Source organism: Lepus europaeus, chromosome 3, assembly GCF_033115175.1.
Source record: "Lepus europaeus isolate LE1 chromosome 3, mLepTim1.pri, whole genome shotgun sequence".
Taxonomy (NCBI): Eukaryota; Metazoa; Chordata; class Mammalia; order Lagomorpha; family Leporidae; genus Lepus; species Lepus europaeus.
The window spans coordinates 114,526,683-114,548,466 of NC_084829.1; positions in this window are offsets into that span (position 1 = coordinate 114,526,683).

Here is a 21,784-nt window from a genome sequence, read left to right on the forward strand (position 1 = left end):
GACTCCGATCATATTTAGACAAGGCCATAGTCAAAGTGAAAGTTCTCTCCTCCCTTCAGAGAAAGGTACCTCCTTCTTTGATGACCTGTTCCTTCCACTGGGATCTCACGGGTGGAGATCCTTCATTTAGGTCATTTTTTTCTTTTTTTGCCAGAGTGTCTTGGCTTTCCATGCCTGAAATGCTCTCATGGGCTTTTCAGCTGGATCTGAATGCCTTAAGGGCTGATTCTGAGGCCAGAGTGCTGTTTAGGTCATCCGCCATTCTATGAGTCTGCTATGCATCCCGCTTCCCATGTTGGATCGTTCTCTCCCTTTTTATTCTATCAGTTAGTATTAGCAGACACTAGTCTTATTTATGTGATCCCTTTGAATATTGAATAGCAGTGGTGAGAGTGGGCATCCCTGTCTGGTACCAGATCTCAGTGGAAATGCTTCCAACTTTTCCCCATTCAATAGGATGCTGGCTGTGGGTTTTTCATAAATTGCTTTGATTGTATTAAGGAATGTTCCTTCTATACCCAGTTTGCTTAGAGTTTTCATCATGAAAGGGTGTTGAATTTTATCGAATGCTTTCTCTGCATCTATTGAGAGAATCATATCGTTTTTCTTCTGCAGTCTGTTAATGTGGTGTATCACATTGATTGATTTGCGAACCCTGAACCATCCCTGCATACCAGGGATAAATCCCACTTGGTCTGGGTGGATGATTTTTCTGATGTGTTGTTGTATTCTATTGGCGAGAATTTTATTGAGTATTTTTGTATCTATGTTCATCAGGGATACTGGTCTGTAATTCTCTTTCAATGCTGCATCTTTCTCTGGCTTAGGGATTAAGGTGATGCTGGCTTCATAGAAAGAATTTGGGAGGATTCCATCTTTTTTGATTGTTCTGAATAGTTTGAGAAGAAATGGAGTTAGTTCTTCTTTAAATGTCTGGTAGAATTCAGCCGTGAATCCATCTAGTCCTGGACTTTTCTTTGTTGGGAGGGCCTTTATTACTGTTTCAATTTCTGTGTAAGTTATGGGTCTGTTTAGGTTTTCTATGTCTACATGGTTCAATTTAGGTAGGTTGTATGTGTCCAGGAATCTATCCATTTCTGATAGATTGCCCTGTTTGCTGGCATACAACTCTGTAGTAATTTCTGATGATTCTTTTTATTTCTGTGGTCTTTTTTGTTACATTTCCTTTTTCATCTCTGATTTTATTGATTTGTGTCTTTTCTTTTTTTTTTAACTTTTATTTAATGAATATAAATTTCCAGTGTACAGCTCATGGATTACAATGGCTTCCCCCTCCCATAACTTCCCTCCCACCCGCAACCCTCCCCTCTCCCACTCCCTCTCCCCTTCCATTTGCATCAAGATTCATTTTCAATTCTCTTTATATACAGAAGATCAATTTAGTATAAAGATTTCAACAGTTTGCACCCACATAGAAACACAAAGTGAAACATACTGTTTGAGTACTAGTTATAGCATTGAATCACAATGTACAGCACATTAAGGACAGAGATCCCACATGAGGAGCAAGTGCACAGTGGCTCCTGTTGTTGACCCAACAAATTGACACTCTAGTTTATGGCGCCAGTAACCATCCTAGGCTGTCGTCATGAGTTGCCAAGGCTATGGAAGCCTTCCAAGTTTGCCGACTCTGATCATATTTAGACAAGGTCATAAAAGACAGAGTGAGGATAGTAACCAATGATCCTAAGAGTGGCATTTACCAGGTTTGAACAATTATACAGCATTAAGTGGGGAAGAGGACCATCAGTACACACAGGTTGGGAGTAGAGCCATTGGTGGTAGAGTAGAGGTTATGATTACAAAGGAATGAGGCCCAAGTGCACTAGACAGGGCCTAGAACAAAGGACAGAGTCATTATTAGAGGAGCTAAGAAAGGTGCTGTCTAAGCTACAATTAAGTTTTCTGATTGAGAGGCAAATAGAACCTGATAGAAGGGGCTTGATAATAATCTGGTGGGCTTTAGGCCTTGTAAATTCAGAGGCCCAGACCTATCTATCTCTTCACATGGGGTATATCCTAAGGGAGGTGTGAACCTCCTAGGGGAAGGCACTCTGTTGACTTTCATTACTTGGCTGGCCTGGGAGGAGAGCTGGCCAGGTAAAGGCAGGGGGCATCTCTAACAAGAAATTTACAGTTCTGCCTGCAATGTTGCTGACCCTACTTGACCATCCCCTCAGCTGCAGTGGTCACTTTGGAAGTTGGGCTGAGTGAAGGGCTTTTCAGCTTAGAGCCAATAAGATCTGTGGCTCTGACCTGGGCATCCTTCGACTCCAGGGCAGGTCCATTTCCAGTGATCCAACTCTTGGCAGAGCTGCCAGGGCTCTTCACAAGCTGACTTCTGCTGAAGCCCAGGCTTACCACATTGAAAGCCACTGCAGTGGACTGGCCTGTTGGGTCTCTTTGAGGCAGATCACTGTCCAGATCAGCCATTAATAGGCCTGCCACCCATTGCTTCTGATGCCGAGCTTTCTTTTCCTCCTGGTTTGTGTTAAAGCAGACCAGAGGATGCAAGTCAAGGGAGTGCCCAAGTCCCATCTCTAATCTTCGGTGGCCTGAACTACAAGTCTATAGTCACAGGCATGTTCTGTAGTAGTTTTTCTAAGGTAGACAATGCCCATGAGGAAAATTATATTCTCACTTTAAAACTTTTTTTCCCTTTGGTCTGAAAGGGAGGTTTTTTCTACTTACTGTATACTTCGCTGATGGCGAAGTGAATCTAGCTATGAGATTATTATTTAAGTTCTTATTTTGGGTATGCTATTGCAGAAAAATGTTAGCCATCTCTTTTATAAGGTCTAAAGATTAAATTGTGCATCCTACAGATTCCTTCATAATAGAATTAGTTTCCTACCTTGAAGAGAATAGAGAAATGAAAGAACAAGTTGGGCTTAGAATAGAGAAATGAGGGAGCAAGTCCTAAATCGCTTGCTGACAATAGCAATATCACATGAATACTTAGCAAACCGTTTCAATCATTAGATAACAACTTAAGAAAACATTTACCAGAAGGCCAATGCCTTCTATAAATTTTAAGGATCATGTATTTGAAAACACCTCTTAAATATCTAACATGGTGTAGTTTGTTTAGCCAGTAAACTTAAGCACAAACATATAAAATGTTTTTAGTTTCTTTCTACCAACACGTTTAAAACATATGATACACAGATTCAGGTCACTCAAATTAAAATGTATATTTGATTTATTTTAGCAGCTTAAATTTATGGACAATCTTATCTATAAGCCATTTAAAATAAAACTCTTAATAAAATTTCCCCATGTGGACATACAATATGTACACACATATAATATAGCATAATAGACCAATATAGCAATTTTAATAATAGCTTTTAAAATCTTTAACTCTTTTTGTAGATTGCCAATTGATTTGAATTGCTTTTTCTTTTTAGTAACCTCAGTTAACCATACTTTCTCTCAGTTGGTACTGTTAATACATTATTGGCTTCATCTGTTTACAGAGCCATCCCAAAGTACTGAATACAATAAAAGTGGCTGGAAAAAGTCCATAGGAACCGATAGGAGGACAGCTAAACACAGAACCAACAACACTTTAGTTTTATGAGCAGCACATCATATATAACTATGGATGACAAAAGACTTTAAGTCGCCATGTTTAAAATTATAAACTCATCAACCAACAAGAGGCACTTGCTTACTTCACAGTAGTTTTGAAAGCACCTGTAGGATTTTACAAGTATTTAACCCTTTAGGCCTCTGGGGCTTTCTCATTAAGATAACTATCATGTCTAGTAACACAAGATCATTAGACTTTTTAATTCTCAAACATTTGTATTAATAGCATTTTCCATTACAGAAACTTAAAGTCTGGTACCACATCACATCTTGACAGTCCTTCTAATATAATCCAAATAGACTGATTAGTTGGTGTCTCTATAAGATGAGAGACATAGGTCCTTCGATTTTTTCAGTTGGGCCCAAACTGGAAAAACCAAAGTCCAGGATATACTGGAAATTTTAGAGTCTAGATAGTTTGAAACTTTGATTTTTTGAATGCCTGTCAAGAATGCCAAGAAGGCTCAAAATCCAAAATATCTGGTTGAAATAAGATTCCTTAAAATCATGACATAACATAGACCAAATTTGATCATTGTTACAAGGTGATTATTCAAATTTTTGAAAATAAGCACATATTTAAATAACCCATAGCTCTTAATAAAAATTCAGCTGTTTTTGAACAATTAGAATTTAACAGACATCAAGAGAACATAATAGATTACTTTAACACATTGCTTTAACAGAGCATCAGAGTTTAATTCTATGTCAAAGAGAAATTGAGCTTCCTGTGATCTTTTGCTGTGAGGTTTCCTTCCTTTACCTTCTTTCATATTGGTGACCATGTTTCTGTGTTTCTGTGTGTAACACATCTTTAAGCATCTTTTGCAGGGCAGGATGAGTGGCAACAAATTCTTTCAGTTTCTGTTTGCTATGAAAAGTCTTAATGTCACCTTCATTCACAAATGAGAGCTTTGCAGGATATAATATTCTGGGCTGGCAGTTTGTCTCTCTTAGTACCTGGGCTATGTCTCGCCATTCCCTTCTAGCTTGTAGGGTTTCTGATGAGAAGTCTGCTGTGAGTCTAATTGGAGATCCTCTGAGAGTAATCTGACGTTTCTCTCTTGCACCTTTTAGGATCTTTTCTTTATGTTTCACTGTGGTGAGTTTGATTACAACATGTCATGGTGAGGATCTCTTTTGGTCATGTTTATTAGGGGTTCTATAAGCTTCCTGTACTAAGATGCCTCTGTCCTTCTCCAAACCTGGGAAATTTTCTGCTAGTATCTCACTGAAAATGCCTTCTAATCCTTTCTCCCTCTCCATGCCTTCAGGAACTCCTAGAACCCGAATGTTGGGTTTTTTAATAGTATCCTGTAGATTCCCGACAATATTTTTTAGATTTCTAATTTCTTCTTCTTTTCTTTGGTTTGCCTGTTTCCTTTCCTGTTCTCTGTCTTCTAAGTCTGATATTCTCTCTTCTGCTTCGCCCATTCTGTTTTTAAGGCTCTCTAATGTGTTTGTCATTTGATCTATTGAGTTCTTCATTTCATTATGATTTCTAGTCACTATCAGAGTTTCTTGTTCCACTAGTTGTTTCATTTCATTTTGATTCCTCCTTAATATTTCACTTTCACGAGAGAGATTTTCTATCTTGTCCATGAAGGATTTCTGTAGTTCAAGAATTTGTTTTTGAGAACTTCTTAATGTTCTTATCAATTTTTTGAGATCTGCTTCTTGCATTTCTTCGATCTCATCATCTTCATAATCTTGAATTGGGGTGTCTTTTTCATTTGGGGGCGTCATAGTGTCTTCCTTGTTCTTGTTAGCTTGGTTTTTTGCGTTTGTTGTTTGGCATGTTGGAGATATTTGGTTTCTTTACTGTGGTGTTTTTTCTTGTTACACTATGGCTCTATATTAAGTGGACTGTCTGCTTTCAGTGGAGCCTTAGAGGCTTGAGATGAGTGTGGACTGAGAGCTGTGTTTGGTTCCTCAGGGTTGAGGGTGTGTCAAAGATGACACTCCCAGGTTAGGTGTGGTAAATCTCTCTTTCTTTTTTTGATTTAAAAGGGAAGTAATTCCGCACAGCTGAACGTAATTGGAGGTAGTTAGCAGGCAAATGATATACCCACAGGAGCCAGAGATCGGAAGCTCTTTCCCAAGGACCACACAGGGAATCTCTGCTGCCCTCAGTGTGGGCTCCAATTCTCCTGCAGTCTCCCACTGGGTTACCAAGTTAGATGCTAATCTCCTGTTATTTCACCCCTCCCCCCAGAGTCAGGTTTTTCTGCTAGGCTCAGGGCTGGTGCAGACCTGAGGTCGCCCTGCTTATGACGTATGTCCAAAATGGTGCCTGCTCTGTCTTGCTCGGCTTTGAGAGGTGAGTGGAGAGAGAGAAACTTGTGTCTGTATCGGTCACTTTTTTAATTTTTTTCCTATCTCTCTTCTAGTTAGCCTGGTGAACTTTTCCCCACGGAGTTTCAAGCCTCGTTCCCTCTAGCCTCCTCTTTCCGCTTGCCCGCTGGTATCTCGGGCTATTGAGGTTCGGCTCACCTCGCGTTCCAGCGCTGGTGTGTTGAGTCTGCCGCTGGTGTCCCGAACTTGGGCTCCCACGCTCTCCACGCAGGTCCACTGTGAATCACTAGTTCCGGAAGAGTTTCCTCTGCTGTTTCATCCCCTACTCTTCCTTGACCCTGCAGTATCTCCACTTATATTAAACTTTCTCTCCCCCGGACTAATAGTGTGCTCCCTGCCTATTCCGCCATCTTGCCACCACCCTGATTTGTGTCTTTTCTTTTTTTAGTTAGTTGAGCCAATGGGGTGTCAATTTTATTCATTTTTTCAAAAAACCAGGTCCTCGTTTGGCTGATTTTTTGTAATTTTTTTTTGGATTCAATCCTGTTGATTTCTTCTCTGATTTTAATTATTTCTCCTCTACTAGATTTGGGTCTGGTTTGCTGCAGTTTTTATAGATACTTGAGATGCGTTGAAAGCTCATCTATTTGGTGCCTTTCCAATTTCTTGATGTAGGCACCTATTGCTATAAACTTTCCTCTTAACACTGCTTTTGCCGTATCCCATAAGTTTTGATATGTTGTGTTGTTATCCTCATTTACTTCCAGAAAGTTTTTGATTTCTCTTTTTGTTTCTTCTATGACTCAGTGTTCATTCAGGAGCATGTTGTTCAGTCTCCATGTGTTTGCATACTCTCTAGGGATTCCTGAGTTGCTAATTTCTACCTTCATTCTGCTGTGGTCTGAAAAGCTGCATGGTATGATTCTAATTCTTGTGAATTTTCTGAGACTTGCTTTATGGCCTAGTATGTGGTCAGTCCTAGAGAAGGTTCCATGTACTGCTGAGAAGAATGTAAAATCTTTAGATGTAGGATTGAAAGTTCTGTTGATATCTGTTAGATCCATTTGGGCAATAGTGTCGATTAAATCTGCTATTTCCTTGTTTATCTTCTGTCTGGTTGATCTATCTATTTCTGAGAGTAGAGTATTGAAGTCCCCCAGCACTATTGTATTGGAATCTAAGTCTCCCTTTAAGTCCCTTAACATACCTTTTAAATAAACCGGTGCCCTGTAATTAGGTGCATATACATTTATAATAGTTACATCTTCCTGTTGAATTGAACCCTTAATCATTATATAGTGCCCTTCTTTGTCTCTCTTAACAGTTTTTGTGTTAAAGTTTATTTTGTCTGATATTAATATGGCTACACCTGCTTTTTTTGGGTTTCTGTTGGCATGGAATATCTTTTTCCAACCTTTCACTTCAGTCTGCATGCATCTTTGTTGGAAAGATGTGTTTCTTGTAGGCAGCAAATAGATGAGTTTTGTTCCTTAATCCATTCAGCCAGTCTGTACCTTTTTATGTGAAATCTTTACAATCACATGAGTTTGAAATTCAGAGTTGTTTGGATTTTAGAAAGGAGATAGGGTGCATTTACTATTAAGTAACCTTCTCAGTACGTTCTGAGGCAGCACTTGCTATCAAGCACGTTAATAGCTATGCAGTAAAACATGAAAGTTCAGTGCATGGTCTGTCAATAACCTCACGTTATTTTAGGTCAGATTTTACTGCCAAATGAGATACAAAAATGCTTTCTGCTTTCAAAGGTTTTTTTTTGGTAAATTTTGGGTGGGGGATTGTGGCCCTGGTGTGAAGCCTTGTATGCTTCTTTTGCCGTGTTAATTCCCTTTTGACAGATTCCCAGCAGCAAGGAAGCAGCTGCTCTGATTTGCAGACTTCATGGGTTCTTCAGTTCTGCAGGGACAGCCCCAGAGTCCTCCCATTCCTGGAAGGGAACTTGGCCACCCTTTGCCTTTTCCTGAGGCTTCTTATAAGATGGCTGTCAGTCTACAGCCTTTATTAAGTACTTGCTGTGTTCAAAGCTCAGTTGGGAAGTGGGTGAAAAAAAGGTGGAATGTTCCTGTCTCTCCATCTTTGGGTGAGCCTTCTCTATCCTAGACCTTCCACCTGAAATCCTTGTCTTATTCCCAGCTGTGTAGTACACAGACCCACCCAGCATTTAAAATCTTCCTTCAGTCTAAAATCAAACAAAAGCAAAATCCACTGCTCATCTTTGTAACTCTTATCACCATCTACAATATGGCTCACATTAGAATCAAACTTTAATTTTTTTTTCACATATAATCTGCACTAAATCCTATTGAGTCTCCCACAAAGGTACCCTTCTCTCCCATCCCAGCAGATTTTTATCACCTCAACTAGTTTAATCTCTAAAGTCTCCTTTCTGTTTTTGTTTTATACCCTCTTATATCCATACATCTTTCTCAGTACCTTAGTTATTTTTCAGTAATTATATATTTTTTTAAAAAACAAAAGTCATTGACTTGGGGCTGGTGTTGTGATGTAGTGGGTTAAGCTGCCAGCTGCAGAGCCCACATCCCATGTGGGTGCCAGTTCAAGTTCCAGGTGCTCCACTTCTGATCCAGCTTCCTGGTAATATGCCTGAGAAAGTAGCAGAGGATGACCCCTGCCAAAGATAGTAACCAGGAACTTCTGGATTTCCTATGCAGGTGTAGGGGCCCAAGCACTTGGGCCATTTTCCACCGCTTTACCAGGCCATAGCAGAGAGCTGAATTGGAAGTGGAGCAGCCAGATTCAAACTGGCACCCATATGGGATACTGGCACCACAGGCAAAGGCTTAGCCCACTGCACCACAGTGCTGGCCCCATCATTCACTTTTAAATTCTATTTTTAAATGTCAGTATCATGAAAAATAAAGAATGTCTTAATGCTCCAGATTAAAGAAGACAAGAAAATGAAATGTAATAGATGATCCTGGATTGGATCCCATACAAGAAAAAACGTTGTCACAACATACAGATCATTATTAGGACAATTGACAAAATTTGGCTAAAAGTATTAGTAATAAATTTCATGAGTTTGATAACTGTATTGTTTTATTTTTTAAAAAATATACATTAAATTGTTAACTAATGAATGGATTAATATATGAACTTACTCTCAACTAGTTCATTAAAATTATATGTGTATGTACATGTAGGCATGTATGTACACATGTGTGCATACACACGTGTACATGCCTATCTATTGTGTCCATATAAATATACATGTACACAGAATAATGAAGCAAATAGAGCACAGAGTAATGGTAAATCAGGATAAAAAGCACACAGGAGTTTTTTGTACTGTTCTTTCAACCTTTGCATAAATTGAATTTATTTCAACACAAAAACTTTCTAAAATTGAATTTTAAATATTTAACTTATATTACTGTTTTCCAAAAAACAAACTTTGTTATAGCATACACTCATGCACACCCATGTATGTGCACACAAATTTAATCAGCTATCCATAGCCCATATAGATAGATTTTGAGCTCCTCAGTATCATGCGGTGGGACTTTCTATAGTCTTATCCCATCAAGTATTTCTGTCTTACTCTTTCCATTTCTGTAGGTGTTCCTTCCTCTACCTATGTTGAAATGATTCATTCTGTTTCTCTTGTGTTTTTGTTCCCTCTGTTCTCTCTACATGAAAAGCCTTCCTTTCTTCTCCTCTGATGACTTCCTATGCTTCCTTTGAGACCAACTGAAGTACCACTTTTTTTTTTTTTGACAGGCAGAGTTAGACAGTGAGAGAGAGAGAGACAGAGAGAAAGGTCTTCCTTCTGGTGGCTCACCCCCCAAATGGCTGCTACGGCTGGCACACTGTGCCGATCCGAAGCCAGGAGCCAGGTGCTTGCTTCCTCCTGGTCTCCCATGTGGGTGCAGCGCCCAAGCACTTGGGCCATCCTCCACTCCCTTCCTGGGCCACAGCAGAGAGCTGGACTGGAAGAGGAGCAACCGGGACAGAATCTGGCACCCCGACCGGGACTAGAACCCAGTGTGCCGGAACCGCAGGTGGAGGATTAGCCTAGTGAGCCGTGGCACCAGCCATACCACTTCTTCTTGATACCCCCTCTACAATCCTAGGCAATCAACCCTTTTCTCTTGTTATGACTTAATATTGTATTCCCTGAAAATGCAATTGTTGAAATCCTAACCCTTAATGCAATGAAATTTGGAGTTGGGAGCCTTTGGAGGAATTAGGATTAGATGAATTCAAGGTCAGGACACTCGTCATGGGATTAGTTCCCTAATCTGGCTCTTTCTCTGCCCTTTGAGACACAGCAAGAAAGTGGCCATTTATAAGGCAGAGGAAGAGATCCCTTAAGGAACTGAATTAGTTGGCACCTTGATCTTGGATTTTCACCTCCAGAACTGTGAGAAAAATGCACTTCTGCTTACTGTTTGTTTGTTTTTGAGAAATAAAAAGAGATATACAGACAGAGACCCCATCCACTGATGTACTCTTCAAAGGCCAGCAACAGACAGGGCTGAGCTAGATCAATGCTGGGAGACAGGAACTCAATGCCACATGGGTTGCAGGGGCCCAAATACTAGAGCCATCACCTTCGGCCTTCCAGGATCCTCATTAGTAAGATGTTAGACACGGGAGCAGAACTGGGACTCAAATCCAGGTATTCCCATAAGGAACATAGGTGTGTTAACTGGCATCTTTTTTTTTAATTTAATGAATGTGTTTTTACATCAATAAAACTTTAGGTATACAGTTCTTTCCCCCATGCCCCCCCACCCCACTCCCATCTGCCTCCCATTCCCTCTCCCATCTCCTTCTTCATTATGGATCATTTTTAGTATGACTTTATATACAGAGGACCAACTCTATGCTAATCATAGATTTCAACAATTTGCCCCCACACCCACACACAACATATAGAGTACAGTTTGGGGAGACAATTTGCAGTCGATTCTCATATTGCAATTCAATAGGGACAGAGGTCCTACCTGGGGAGCACGTGCGCAGTGACTACTGTTGTTCCTTTAACAATTAACACTCTTTTTATGACATCAGTTAACTGGCATCTTAACACTAGGCAAATGCCCACCCCCTATTCTGGTGTTTAAATCACCCAGTCTATGGTTTATGGTAATGACAATCTTAGCAGATTAACATCCCTCCTCTCCTCCTCTCCGTATTGTGGCACTTTGTACTTAGGTAAAATATGAATAAGACTGTGTTTATATTGAGTTGTTGATGAATCGCTTTCCTGCTGGGATGTGAGTCTTGAGCTGATAGCTGTGTGCTTTATCTTTCTGTCTCAAACATATTGCCTGACCCATGGAGAAAATGAGTACAGGCTTACGAATCAAGGAGGAAGAATCTGAACTTGACAACTACAGCTATTCACTTACCATACTGTTTGAATATGGACTGATTATTACTTTGCTTGAATTCGTAACAAATTGACTTTAGCATTTAACAGACAGAGCTAGTCTCTATTCAAGCAGAGGCGTTATAATAGTCCCATTGGCTTGTTCCTACACATTCAGTGATGGATTTCAGTGATGTTAAGAGAATCTCCTAAAAAGAATGTTGAATGGGGGCCAGCACATCCCATATGGGCACTGGTTTGAGTCTCGGATGCTCCACTTCCGATCCAGCTCTCTGCTATGGCCTAGGAAAGCAGTAGAAGATGGCCCAAGTCTTTCGCCTCTGCACCTGCATAGGAAACACAGAGGAAGCTCCTGGCCTGTGGCTTCGGATCCGCTCAGCTCCAGCTATCTGGGGAGTGAACCAGCAGATGGAAGACCTCTCTCTCTCTCTCTCTCTCTCTCTCTCTCTTTCTGCATCTGCCTCGCTGTAATACTGCCACTCAAATAAATAAATAAATCTTAAAAAAAAGAATGTTGAGTGAATTTAATTGAAAACTTTTATTTTGAAAAGAAACGTATTTTCCTAGATATATTTATATGGTCATAAACTAGATAGTAATTCATGCTTACACTAGTAGAGAAAGTTTTTTTTAAATGAAGTACTATTATTAATGAATTATGAAAAACTCTTTTATACAGGTAGTACAAAGTTAAGCAACAGTAAGAATCCTGGTCTCCATTTTTTGCCTTTACTTTATTTAATTTTTTATTAAAAATATTTTTTCCATATATCCCCTTCTCACTCACAGACATTTTAAATATTTTACTGGAAACAAAATCAAACAGCTACACAATGGAGGAAGTGTGCATAAAACCAGTCCAAAGGGAAATATATATTCCCAGTTCACAAATGGAGAAAGGTTGTATAAATATGAGCTGGTTAGTCAAGTTCAAGTGTATTGAGGATGAAGTATTAGAAAAGTTGAAAGATGAATATATTCCTCATTTCTGTCCTTTTGGAGCAACTTACATCAACTCAGCGATTACTCTGGCTTGTTTTATTTGTTTTTATTTTATTCTATAGAAGACCTTGAACAGTCAGGGAGAGTCTATGGAAACTGCAAAATCTACCATTGATACTTTGTGTTCTTTGGAGGACCAGCCAGCCAAATTTTGAATGTCCTGATGTCATATAGTTCCGTGTTACTATGTTATAGAGTGGATTCATTTCCTTTGTTGGCTCTTAGACAACTTGGCTGCTTTCACTTACTATTTATTTGGCTGACATTGCCTGTTCCTATACTGTAACTTTTAAGAGATGGAGGCAAATTGTTCCCTAGTGAGCATTAGACTCAGAAATTCTGGGAGATTTTTGTTTTGTTTTGTTTTAAGCTTTGCTTAAATCTTGTAAGGGCTTTATACATCTTGCAAAATGTAAAGTAACAAAGAACTTGATGTGACCTTCCTTGTTCTCATATATTTTGAAATGAGTTGTTTATACAGAAAATACATACTTACAGATAGAAATGGAACCATTAGCAAAGTTGATCACGAAGACAATTTCAAAATATTATGATGATGGCCTGGTACAGTGGATGGAATTACGGGCTTTTAATCAGAAAGAGCAGAGTCCACATTCTTATGTTGTGACTAACTACATTTTTTATGTTTTTTTTAACATTTATTTAGTAAATATAAATTTCCAAAGTACAGTTTATGGATTACAATTGCTTCCCTCCCCCATAATTCCCTCCCACCTGCAACCCTCCCATCTCCTGCTCCCTCTCCCATTCCATTCACATCAAGATGCATTTTCAATTATCTTTATATACAGAAGATCGATTTAGTATATATTAAGTAAAGATTTCATCAGTTCGCCCCCACACAGAACACAAAGTGCAAAATACTATTTGAGCACTAGTCATATCATTAATTCACATTGAACTACACATTAAGGACAGAGATCCTACATGAGGAACAAGAGCACAGTGACTCCTGTTGTTGACTTAACAAATTGACACTCTTGTTTAAGGTGTCAGCAATCTCCCCAGGTTCTAGTCATGAGTTGCCAAGGCTATGGAAGCCCCCTGAGCTCTCCGACTTTGATCTTATTTCGACGAGGCCATAGTCAAAGTGAAAGTTCTCTCCTCCCTTCAGAGAAAGGTACCTCCTTCTTTGATGGCCCCATTCTTTCCACTGGGATCTAACTTGCAGAGATCTTTCATTTAGGTCATTTTTTTTTCCCAGAGTGTCTTGGCTTTCCATGCCTAAAATACTCTCATGAGCTCTTCACCAGATCTGAATGCCTTAAAAGCTGATTCTGAGGCCAGAGTGCTGTTTAGGACATCTGCCATTCTATGAGTCTGCTGTGTATCCCGCTTTCCATGTAGGATCGTTCTCTCCCTTTTTATTCTATCAGTTAGTATTAGCAGACACTAGTCTTGTTTATGTGATCCCTTTGACTCTTAGACCTATCATTATGATCTATTGTGACCTGAAATTGATCACTTGGACTGGTGAGATGGCATTGGTACATGCTACCTTGATGGGATTGTATTGGACTCCCCTGGCACATTTCTAACTCTACCATTTGGGGCAAGTCAGCTTGAGCATGTCTCAAATTGTACATCTCCTCTCTCTCTTATTCCCACTCTTATATTTAACAGAGATCACTTTTCAGTTAACTTTAAACACCTAAGAATAATTGTATGTTAATTACAGAGTTCAACCAATAGTGTTAAGTAGAACAAAAAAATATACTAAAAGGGATAAAGTATTAAATTGTACATCAACAGTGATGACAAGGGCTGATCAAGTCACTGTTTCTCATAGTGTCCATTTCACTTCAACAGGTTTCCTTTTAGATGCTCGGTTCGTTGTCACCAATCAGGGAGAACATATGATATTTGTCCCTCTGAGACTGGCTTATTTCACTCAGCATGATGTTTTCCAGATTCCTCCATTTTGTTGCAAATGACCTGATTTCATTGTTTTTGACTGCTGTATAGTATTCTATGGAGTGCATGTCCCATAATTTCTTTATCCAGTCTACTGTTGATGGGCATTTGGGTTGATTCCAGGTCTTAGCTATTGTGAATTGAGCAACAATAAACATTAAGGTGTAGACTGCTTTTTTGTTTGCCAATTTAATTTCCTTTGGGTAAATTCCAAGGAGTGGGATGGCTGGGTTGTATAGTAGGGTTATATTGAGGTTTCTGAGGAATCTCCAGACTGACTTCCATAGTGGCTTTACCAGTTTGCATTCCCACCAACAGTGGGTTAGTGTCCCTTTTTCCCCATATCCTCACCAGCATCTGTTGTTGGTAGATTTCTGTATGTGAGCCATTCTAACTGGGGTGAGGTGAAACCTCATTGTGGTTTTGATTTGCATTTCCCTAACTATATATATATGTATATATATATATAATTATTATTATTTTTGGCAGAGTGGACACTGAGAGAGACAGAGAGAAAGGTCTTCCTTTGCCATTTGTTCACCCTCCAATGGCTGCCGCAGCCGGCCTGCTGCAGCCAGCGCACTGCGCTGATCCGAAGCCAGGAGCCAGGTGCTTCTCCTGGTCTCCCATGGGGTGCAGGGCCCAAGCACTTGGGCATCCTCCACTGCACTCCCGGGCCACAGCAGAGAGCTGGCCTCGAAGGGGGGCAGCCGGGACAGAATCCGGCACCCCGACTGGGACTAGAACCAGGTGTGCCGGCGCCACAGGCGAAGGATTAGCCTAGTGAGCCATGGCACCGGCCCCTAACTATATTTTAAAACCAGTTTACATAAACTCATTGAGTCTCGAGTACCTCTTCTATAAAGATATGTGATAATAGTATTTATCTTTATGTAGCATCTTTTTGAAAATATAAAAAGTGTATAAATTATGAATTACCATGCTTTGAACATCATAATAATAAACTCTTAAGATTAATACTTTTTAAATCAAGAGAACAAAATTATAGGTCATTAGAATCTCAAGTTGATTATTGCTTTTACTAAAATTTTCAGTTTTGCTTAGAACTCTCATTAGTAAAATGATCTTATAATCTTAAAATGTTTTATTAAGTAAAATTAGAATCTACCATATTATATGACACATAGCATGCATTCAACAAATTCTTACATTGTTCTCTCTTCCCTAACCTCTACACACACAGCTGTCTTTTTTTAGGAACCTTTCCTCAAAAATAATCTGGAAAATACTTTTTTTAATATTTAGTCATATATCATTTAGGGTGTATATATATATCATTATATATCATTTGGAGTACATATACACACACACATACACACACACCACTCTAAAATGAGGAAGGTCAATGACATTATTTTTCTTTTGTCCAATGTGAATCCTATTATCACTATTTTATATAACTTCAGATAATTTTTATGGAAGAATGCATTTATCTTTTCATAGCTTTAATATGAAAATAGCTCAATAGTCATTGTGTTAGTCCATTTGTGCTACTATAGCAAAATATCCAAAAACAACAATTTATAAAGAGCAAACATTTATTTCTCACAGTGCTGGAGATTGGAATGTCCCAAATCAAGGTCACAGAAAGTTGGGTGTAACTGAGCGTGTGGTCTGTGTTTCTGAGATGGCAGCTTACACACTGTATGCTCCAAAGGGGAATAATGCTGTGTCCCCACATGGTAGAAGATAGAAAGGTAAAAGTGGAATGAACTCCATCAAACCCTTTTTTTTTTTTTTACTGTTTGAAAACAAGTTTTACAATTAATTCACATAGTACAACTCATTAAGGACAGAGGTCTCACAAGTGCACAGTTACTCCTGTTGTTGATTTAACAATTGACATTCTTATTTAAGATGCTAGTAATCACCCGAGGCTCTTGTCATGAGCTGCCAAGGCTATGAAAGCCTTTTGAGTCCACCAACTCCATCAGTATTTAGACAAGGCCATAAGCAAAGTGGAAATTCTCTCCTCCCTTCAGAGAAAAGTACTCCCTTCTTTGATGACCCCTTCTTTCCACTGGGATATCACAGAGGTCATTTTTTGCCACTGTGTCTTGGCTTTCCATGCCTGAAATGCTTTCTTGGGCTTTTCAGCCAGATTCAATTGCCTTAAGGGCTGATTCTGAGGTCAGAGTGCTGTTTTGGGCGTTAGTCATTCTATGAGTCTGCTGTGTGGCCTACTTCCCATGTTGGATCATTCTCTCTTTTTTAATTCTATCTATTGTTATTACCAGACTCTTGGTCTTATTTATATGATCCCTTTTATAAGGTCACCTAATCCCATTCATGAGGGCAGAGCTTCTATGACTTAATCACCTCCCAAATACCAAGTCTCCCAATATTGTTGCATTGGGATCAAGTTCCAACATAAATTTTTGAGGAGACAAAAATATCCAATTCATACTTGTCATACATATAAGAAACATTCTTTTTTTTTTTTTTTTTTAATTTTTATTTTTATTTTTTTTATTTTTGACAGGCAGAGTGGACAGTGAGAGAGAGAGAGAGAGACAGAGAGAAAGGTCTTCCTTTGCCGTTGGTTCACCCTCTAATGGCCGCCGCGGTAGCGCGCTGCGGCCGGCGCACCGCGCTGTTCCGATGGCAGGAGCCAGGTGCTTATCCTGGTCTCCCATGGGGTGCAGAGCCCAAACACTTGGGCCATCCTCCACTGCACTCCCTGGCCACAGTAGAGAGCTGGCCTGGAAGAGGGGCAACCGGGACAGGATCGGTGCCCCGACCGGGACTAGAACCCGGTGTGCCGGCGCCGCAAGGCGGAGGATTAGCCTATTGAGCCACGGCGCCGGCAAGAAACATTCTTAACATTTTCCAACTATCAGAATTTACTGAGTATGAATTATGGCCATGGTGTGTGTGTGTGTGTGTGTGTCTGTGTGTAAACTTACTCGTTCCTACAAATTCTTACAGATAAATACTACTTTATAGATAAGAAGCAAGGCTCAGAGATTGGGTCCTCAAACATGTAGGTTAGCTTCAGGACCATACGTTCTCCTGTTGTTCCCACTATTTTATAGCCAGCTATTTCTCATCTCTTTTATTTTTAGTCCTTCTTTTCTTCCAAGATTCTAAATGTGGAAATGTTCTAGACTTGGCCTTCACCCTCCTCTTTTCTGTGTATGTTCTTTGTCTAGGTTGTTTCATCCACCCATTAGTCATCTGTAGGCTGAGGAATCCGTTTTTCCCATTTCTGATGAGGTCCACTTACCCAGCCATTACCCCTAATCTCCATCCTGGATGACTAACAGATTTCCAGCTCTTACTCTATACTTCTTGATAGTCCCACTTATACCAACTATGCCCTTCCCTGGTTTTCTCCTCTCAGTTCATGCTCCATATTCATCCAGGTGTATGGGACAAAAACCTAGGAGCCAACCTTCATTTCCCTTTTTCTTTTCCATTCAGTATACCAGAAACTCTTTTTGACTCTCTCTTCAAAATGTATCCACAAATGTGCACACGTTTCACTATATATATCATGTCCACTCTAGTGCATGCTACTATGACATATTGCCTAAACTATGGCAAGACTCATGTCCTTCCTTCCACTCATCACTTTTGTGATTTCCTATCTATATATAGTCAGGATGAGCTTTTCAGAATACAAAATCAGAACATGTAGTTCTGCTTTTCTTTTTTTAAGGGTTTTACATTTTTATTAATATAAACACAACAGATTTCATGCATTTCATAGATATAATTCTAAGAAGATAACATAAGGCACATCCATAATACAGTAAATCCAGATTTCTTGTGAAACCAGCTGAGGCTAGTTTCCTTCCATCCGGTTGGGCATGCCCTGAACATTCACCCTCTTACTGTTCCTTGAATGTGCCAATTCTTTTCTGACTCAGGTCTTCACACATGCTGCTCCTTCTGCCTGAAATGCTCTTCCCTATACTTTCATATGATTTGCTCCTTATGTCATCTGTATCTGCCTGAATAGCAACTCATCAAAGTCTGTCCTTAACCAACATATCTAAAATAACACCCACAGCCCTGCCCTTCACTATTCCCATGAGCTGTTCTATCTTTTTACAGCTTTTGTCACAAACCGAAACTTTATCTTTTGCATGAATTTGTTTATTTTTATATTGTCTATCCCATTAGAATATAAGTGTCCTGAGGATAGAGACTTGAACCTTCTCATTCACTGATATATTACTGGTGCCCCTAAGGGTAAGTAAATTATAGTAGAAATAAAGGATAAGATAAGAAAATAAAGAATATGAATTGTATTTCCAGTTTTAATTCTGTTTGATTCCATCAGGCTGTGCTGACTCTTGATTGCTTGCAACTTTTTGTTTATAGCAACAACCTATATGTCTACAGGGAACAACTAAATATATCATGGAACATGTAGATAATAGAATAAAATTCACCTCAAAAAAACAATGAAGGTCACAGTGTACTATCTAGGGTGGGGAACCTTTTTTTCTTCCAAGGGCCATTTGGATATTTCTTACATTATCCACTAGCTACACATAATTATCAGCTTCAAAATTAGGCTGCTATAGATTTACTGAATTTTGACTCTTGCCTGCGACTGCCTTGACAGGGCCAGACCAAATGATTTTTTGGGCCTCATAGGGCCCACAGATCATAATTTCTCCACAAACTTGCAAAATAAAGTGAAAAAAAGCCATGTTACAGAATGGTGTGTTCTGGCCATCTGCCTTCCTGCCTCTGGGCCTTTGTTCATGCTGCTTCTATCTGGAATGCTCTCTTCCAAGCCTTTAAGGTCTCTCTCAGATAACATCTCCCAGAGAACATTCCCCAACACACTATTTACGGTATCTTCTGTACCCTCTTTGTTTGCTAATCTTTTGTGTTGCTTTATTATTCTGCACTGTGTTTGCTTTGATCCAAAATAACATCTTTACTCTTTTTTTATCTTTTATTTAATGAATATAAATTTCCAAAGTACAACTTATGGATTACAATGGCTCCCCCCTCCCATAACTTCCCTCCCACCTGCAACCCTCCCCTTTCCGGCTCTCTCTCCCCTTCCATTCACATCAAGATTCATTTTCAATTCTCTTTATATACAGAAAATCAGTTTAGTATATGTAAAGTAAAGATTTCAACAGTTTGCCCTCACATAGCAACACAAAGTGAAAAATACTGTTTGAGTACCAGTTATAGCATTAAATCACAGTGTACAGCACATTAAGGACAGAGATCCTACATGATTTTTTTTTAATTGATTAATTTTCTATGTAATTTCCAATTTAACACCAAGTTTTTTTTTTCCATTTTCAATTATCTTCATATACAGGAGATTGATTCAGTATATACTAAGTAAAGATTTCATCAGTTTGCACCCACACAGAAACACAAAGTGTAAAAATATTGTTTCAGTACTAGCTATAGCATTACTTCACATTGGACAACCCATTAAGGACAGATCCCACATGGGACATAAGTACACACTTTACCCATTTTTTATGTATCTTTAAGCTATCTGTCTCTCCTGTGAGAATGTAAACATCTTTATGGTAGGTACCTTGCCAGTCTTATTCACTGTTTCATTCCCAAAGCCCACAACAACTATTGGAGTAATATATAAATTAGGACTTAAAACTAAAAAGAGATAGGATTTCCCAGGCCATTAGCAGGGAGCTGGATCAGAAGAGGAGCATATGCATCTCATGTGTGCTAGTTTGTGTTGAGGCTGCTCCTCTTCCTATCCAGCTCCCTGCTAATGGCCTGGGAAAAGCAGCAGAAGATGGCCCAAGTGCTTGGACCCCTATACCCACATGGGAGACCCGGAAGAATCTCTTGACTCCTGGCTTCGGCCTGGCCCAGCCCTGGTTGTTGCAGCCATCTGGGGAGTGAATCAGTGGATGGAAGACCTCTCTATCTCTCCCTGTCTCTCTCTCTAATTCTGCCTTTCAAATAAATAAATAAATCTTTGTTTAAAAATATACTAACCTTTTTTTTCCTATAGACAGATAATGTAAGTCAAACAGCAGTTACATACTGTTATGATTAAATTATTTTAAAAAAGGGGAAGATTCAAGTTCTAACTTCCAGTACCTCAGGATGTGATCTGAACTGGAGGACAGGTTATTGTAGATGTAATTAGTTAAGACTGGTTAATTGACTTCTACTCCCATAAGACTGCCATCCTTCTAGGAAGGCAGAGAGAGAGCAGGAACATGCTGTGTGAAGATCGATGTTAGAGTGTGTCTGCCAGATACTGAAAGAAGCAAAGGCCCATCTGACTTTTGAGCATCCAGAATGTGAGATGGTAACTTCCTGTTATTTAAGCCACCTAATTGGTGGTACTTTATTACAGCAGCCCTAGGAATTTAATACACACTATACTTTTAAAATCTAATTTTAAAATTAAGGCAAACAGAAGTAAACCATCATATTACTTTATAACTGGGTTTATGGAGCATTTGGTAAATTTGATTAGAAATTATGCTTCTGTTGATCAGTCATAATGATTGGTTACATAACACTCATAAATGAAACATCTTAAATGCTTTGGACATAAGTCTTTTATAAATTACTTGCAATCAGAGTTGGAGTAACTCAAGCCACAAACTAAATTTATCACCAGCAGAATGAGACATAGGTCTTCTTTTCATTTTCAAGTCTAAAAGCTGAATCTTCAATTGGCTTTCTCTTTCTTTTCATCATAGCATTAATTCTTCTGCAAATCCAATCAAATGATTTAATCACCACTTTTTTTGCCTTTTAAAATATTTGTTTACTTATTTGAAAGGCAGAGTTACAGAGAGAGAGAAGAGAGAGAGAGAGAGAGAGAGAGAGAGAGAGAGAGAGGGCTCCCATTCACTGGTTCCCTACCCAAATGGTCGCAAATGCCAGGGTTGGGCCAGGCTGAAGCCAGGAGCCAGGAACTCCATCCGAGTCTCCACATGGATGGACCCAAACACTTGGGTCATCTTCTGCTGCTTTCCCAGACACATTAGGAGGGAGCAGGATGGATCTGAAGTGGAACAGGATGCTTGCATTGCAGGCGGTACTATAACCAACTGCCACAATATAAGTCCCAGTCACCATTTTCTTTAAAGAACAATTTTGACTCTTGGCTCTAGAGTTTATGAATATGCATATATTATAGTCATTTATTATGTTTACTATCTTTTTTTTTTTTTTTTGACAGGCAGAGTGGACAGTGAGAGAGAGAGAGAAAGGTCTTCCTTTTCCGTTGGTTCACCCTCCAATGGCCGCTGTGGCCGGCGCACTGTGCTGATCCGAAGCCAGGAGCCAGGTGCTTCTCCTGGTCTCCCTTGCGGTTGCAGGGCCCAGGCACTTGGGCCATCCTCCACTGCCTTCCCAGGCCACAGCAGAGAGCTGGCCTGGAAGAGGAGCAACCGGGACAGAATCCGGTGCCCCGACTGGGACTAGAACCTGGTGTGGGCCGGCGCCGTGGCTCAACAGGCTAATCCTCCGCCTTACGGCGCCGGCACACCGGGTTCTAGTCCCGGTCGGGGCACCGATCCTGTCCCGGTTGCCCCGCTTCCAGGCCAGCTCTCTGCTGTGGCC